This window comes from Gossypium hirsutum, chromosome D13 (assembly GCF_007990345.1).
Source record: "Gossypium hirsutum isolate 1008001.06 chromosome D13, Gossypium_hirsutum_v2.1, whole genome shotgun sequence".
NCBI lineage: Eukaryota > Viridiplantae > Streptophyta > Magnoliopsida > Malvales > Malvaceae > Gossypium > Gossypium hirsutum.
Window position 1 is genome coordinate 36,473,548 of NC_053449.1, and position 5,846 is coordinate 36,479,393.

At 29.2% G+C, this 5,846-nt stretch overlaps 1 pseudogene; it reads right to left on the reverse strand.

Annotated features, from left to right (window-relative positions):
- Positions 1–1,814: 1,814 nt before the first annotated feature.
- LOC121203515 (benzyl alcohol O-benzoyltransferase-like) lies at positions 1,815–4,513 on the reverse strand (annotated as a pseudogene).
- Between the last annotated feature and the right edge of the window lie 1,333 nt (positions 4,514–5,846).

Consider the following 5,846-nt stretch of genomic DNA (forward strand, 5'->3'; position numbering starts at 1 on the left):
TCAAGTTACACCATCTACACTTCACATATAGCCTTCTCCAATACCTAAAATGGGGATGGCTTTGTTTTCCACAATACTTACATGAAGAGTACTTGTTGGAGTTTCCAACACAACTACCCTTTGTAGTAGCTTTTGAACCACTGTTGCCACAAATTTTCTTCTCTTTTCACTTCTTGCCATTTCATCCTTCACCCTACTGCATCTTTGCCTTTAGTGCTCCTTATATGCTTCCTTCCTACCTCATTAGCCTCCGTTCCTGTTATGCTTGTAAAGCACCAATCAACTTGACTACTCTCAACTATGTCAAGTCCTTGGTACTCTCCAAAGAAGAAATTGTTGCTTCATACTTCTTAGGGAGAGAAACTAGTATTTTTTGCACCAGTCTACTGCCATAGAGATTAGTCTTGAGAACCCTTACCTTGTTAGCAATCTCAATCAACTTGTCTGAGTATTTTTTATTGGCTCAGACTACCTCGAGTTCCCTAATCAAGTTCAACACCTTCATGCTCTTGATCCTCTCATCTCCTTAATACTCAGCCTTGAGGTAGTCCCATATCTTCTTTGTTGATCCAAAAACCATAGTTCTATTGAAGATGGCTGGTGAAATAGTAGCATAAATGCCAGCCTTTGTTTTTTCCTTCTTGGTGGTTCTCTTTTTTTTAGTTTGATCTGGTTCATAGTTGGATTGTTGGGAAGTGGAACAACCTCATAATCTTGCTCGATAGCTTCCCAACAATCACAACCTCCATGTTGCTTGTTTCTCATTCCCATGCTTGATAGTTTCTCTATCAAACTAGTGGCAGCAATAGTTGTTTATCTTGATTTCTATTTTTCTTATTCTTAAATGTATCTTTCAATTTTTCTACATGTTCTCTAGTCCTCAGAAAAAGGCTTTGGTACCAAGTTGTTTCATAAGAGCTAATAGAGCACATAATAAAATGGAGAATTGATAAAATCGTTAACCACACAATGCTTATATACATGACTCAAGCTAGAATAATCTTAGCAAATTCAACTTCCTACTCCTAAACAAGTTAAGAAACTTAGCTTCCAACTCCTAAATCAAGCTAACAATCTCCCTAAAAAGTATACTTTAACTAAGACTATCTGAATGACAAAAAAGACTTTGCAGCCTTGAGACACTAACAAAGGGTGTCTTTTGGCAAAGTATGTGTGGAGTTTCAAAAGAGTTGTTTGTAGTTGATGTTGGTGTAGTTGATGTTGAATTTCTTGATTTATTTTGTGGGAATACTATGTTTCATGTGTTTCATCTAATCGAATTGTCTAGGTGCTTAATGATAGCACACATCATTATGACCTTTTGCTTAATGATAGTAACTATATTGGATGGATTTAATATGAAATAATTGTGGATGTTGCTGCTATAAACTTAATTGTAGAATAGGGATCAACAAACAAGCCTGTTCTTGTTGTTGTTCGTATTGTTATATTTTACTCAATTAAATTAAACTCCATATCCTTACCCAATAACTAATATTTGTGGCAACAAAAAACAATTTTATTGCATGTAAATTTTAATCGGTATATTACACACCAAAGAAAAAATTAGAGGATAAAAAATAGAAACACATATAAGTTGATAATACAATTAACCAAGCTAAAAGATCTTCAACTCTACACAATTCAGTGCTTGCTTACGTAACATGAAATATTCTGATTTTTTTGAGAAATACCAATCATTGCATAATAGGCTTACACATTTATTGTTAGAAATTCAAATTTAATAAAAAAAGGGTTTAGAGTATGTTATTATATATCAGCATGAACCGTTGGTTCATCCTTCAACATGTCTTCTAACTCCTTAACAAATTTTCCATAGCGGAGGCTGGCAAACAAACTGGAACTATGATTTCATCATCTCCTTTCTTATTCTTAGATGGTATATAAAGCTTATTAGCTCCCAACAAGTTTCTGGTCCTACAAGGACCACTTCACCCCATCCAAAATCAATATCTTTGAACTTTGCTCTTGTTAAATCCGACACGATGTAGGATCTCGCCAATTTAATATTTGGTCGACCTCTAGTGACTAATAAATCCATTGTTGATTTCATGTACTCCTCCGTTACCTTTGTCTTGGCTTGTTTCACTAGCTTTAATGCATATTCTAGTGGGTTTTGGGTTAGGTTTCCAATGTTTGATGAAGCCGCAGGGAAGCCAAGTGCATTCCCATAATATCCCAATGGCAAAGGGGGATTGAACTTGAAACGAGCATTAACGATGCAAATAAGGCGAACATCTTCATTTGGATCAAGTTCCAAAGCTTTCGTACGACAGCGCCATAAGCATGCAGATAAGATGTCAAATGTTGAACAACGGAGGTTATGGGGACAAATCTACGGAGTGATGAAATATGGGATTGTCTAAATAAAAATGAACGACAAACCAAGTTGTCTGCCAGAATAATTGTTCCGTTTTCTGGACTTGAAGTATTGTGAGAGTACTCCTCATGCTGCTATGTTATGAGTGGTGCATCTCGAGCACTCAAGAGATGCCTTTCCCAAACTGGTGGCGTTGAGGGAGCAAGTGCACCACGTGCTATCTCTCCTACGGCAGTCATGAATTGGGAGAGGCCAGTTCCATCACCCATTGTGTGGTTAAACCGATGTGCAAAGATGAAGCCACCACATTTAACCGTGTTACCTACTCAAATATATATAAGCTAGACTATGTCATACTCACGACCTAGGTAAAAAATAAAAATGTATTTATAAAAAAAAAGATATGTAAGAAATAAAGGAGGTTTTGCCTTGAAACAAAAAATTGAGGGTTTGGAGATCTTGATTTCTTAAGTTCAAGTACTATCATTTGTAAATTAATTTAGGTTTAAATTATTTTTTATAAATTTTTTTAAAAAATTAGAAAGATAAAAACACCCGAGTAATAATATTTATTTTTAATATATAAAATACTTGTTAGTAAATTCTAAATTAAGTTGGTGTGGATTAATTCATGACATTTAATTGGATGCTGTATAGGTACCGATAATTTTACTTGCATAGAGCTTGAAATACTTAAATATTTTAAAAAATAGTTTTTTAATCCTTGATGTGTATTAATTAAAATGCATGGAGAAAATTTTAGAAAGTTTAAGAAAATGTATAGAGAACTTTTTTTTACAATCTGTTTTGAAAACAGTTTATTTTTATTATTATTGGCAAAGTCATATTTCAATTTTTAATTTTAAAAATTTTACTATATTTTTTAACATTTTAAATTAAAATTTTATTATATGATTGCAACATATTTTAAAAGCAGTAAACCTTGTGAATTTCTTAAGTTCAAAAAGTTTAATTGTGCTTTAGTTAAATATTGATTTATATTATTTGAACTAATTACTTATTATTTACCATCGATTGTTTCGTTTATTTCATTTTTATTACTTTTAAATAATAATTTGTTTTATAAATTATTTAAAAATTAACAGGTCCTCATATAATTAGTAAAAATATATTTTTTATATTATAAAACATATTATTTAGTGAATTAAAAAATAAACACGTAAAACTATTTGCAACACACGTAATATTGGAAATATATTTATTAACATGTTTTAGAACAATTTTAAACTTAATTTTAAAATATATTTACCTACATATTTTTAATATAAGTAATGTTAAAAAGTTTAAAGAGTTTTATAACAACATTTTTATAAATAGATTAAAAATCACATTTTAAAATTTTTAAATAATATAAATTTTAAATTTTCATATTTATAATCATTAAATTAATTTTTTTGTTAAATAGTATTTAGATAATGTTTTTAATTCTTAAAAGCATTGAATTTATAGTGTTTTATTATTGTTTCACTTATTGGTTTTACAATATTTTTTTGAATAATCAATTTGTATTTTTTTTCATATATTCATAAAAAATATAAAAAAATAATATTTAATACATTTTAATTGATATACATAGTCAATCCGTACACCCCACAAGTAAAAAAACTAATATATATGATATGTAAAAAATAATATAGTTTGATGTTAGTAAAGTGGATTACTCCTTACATGTTGTGTATAAATTAGAGAAGAATAAAGTTTAAAAAAACAAATACTTGGATTAGCAACAATGGAGAATTTAGCAAACCGTTGGAACCAGGGACATCGTAAAGAAGCTCCTCTGCACAAGGAAATGGTGGTAAGCTCGTCACCAAAGTCCACCAACGAAACATCAGCATCAGCCTCAATAAACAAGACACCTTCACCAGTGCAATCAACTATGAGCTTCGGTAGGTCCTTCCCTTAATCTACCAGCAAATGGATAATAAAACACCAGAGCTTTAGCCAATGCCTCCTTATGACCTTGCAGGGTCCTGCCCTTTCATGGAAAGGTTGCTCTGGTGAAAATGGAACCCTCGGACATGGAATCGGTGGCCCTCTTGATCACATGTCTGAGAGTGGTTTACACTCATGAGGAGTTGGCTCACATGGGACGACGAGCTCAGCTTCTTGCCTACGGACTGTAAACACTAGAGATTTGGATGGTAACATGCCATGTGCTGAATACGATAGAAATTTCTTTTCCCTTTCTCTTTACATTCAATCAATGTTCCTTATGAGATTTTATAGTGTGAATTTTAAAGACATGTTGGCTATATAATATATATATTGAATTGAGCAGGTTGTAACATATGGTTTACTTTAGAAGTTGACAATCACTTGGCAGTCGAATCTTCTTAACTTAGCCACCAACCACTAATGTTTGTTTTGAGGGACACCACCTCTAATGTTGAATCTAGTTGTTACCTACAGGTTTATAGTACAAGTTGTCACCAATAGTCTAGCTGTCAAAATTAAGGTTGTTTCATAATTGGGATATAATTTAGGCTATGAAATGAACAAATTATCTTGATATCTCATTACTTTTCCTTTTTATAATTTATCTAAATTTGAAACTGATTTTCACATATAACTTTTGTTTTTTATTTTTTAAATTTTGTTAGCATTGTGATTAAAATGATAATGAATTAGTTGCGTTTGAGTATGAAATTAATGTATATTATTGATTCAAAATAAAGCTGAATTATGCTTTCATTCTTCATATTATAAATGGTTATCTCAATTCATTTATCCCTCATATTATTTTTAATTATTTATAACATATATTTTTTATTTTATGAATTTATAAATAAATAAGTTCATTTTTTAAATATTACATTTACATGGAAAAAAACATATATTATCTATGTATATATTATATAAAAGCACGAGTTTAAGAAGCATTTGAACTAGCAAAAATACTCTTCATTATCTTTATATTACTAAATTGACATAAATAATAATTTTTTAATATATTACTAATTATTATGTGATAAAATAAATATAATATTAATTAACCACTAATCCATTGAATATAATTGGATAACATAAAATAATAAAACCACTGCAAGCATTTTTACTTACATGTATTTTTCAATAATATAACAAAGATAATATTATTATATAAATTATAATTATAATTTTTTATAATAGTATTTTATATAAATAATATTAATATCTTTATTTTATTAAAAACTTTTTCATAAGTTATTATCATTAATTATACTTGAATCTTAATAAATTATACTCATTATTTTAATTTGATGACCACTTAATTGATATATAATAATATATGATTAAAATTAATATTTTATCACTATATATAGAGATATTAAAATGCATATTCATTCAGTAGAGAAATATCCAAAATAAACTTTTGTATATTCAAAAAGTTATTTTTAATCACAAAATTGGTTTCAATTATTATTTCAATATGTTTAATTTTTATTATTTATTATTTAATATTCGATATATAAAAAACTTCTCTTATTTGATATTAAAACAC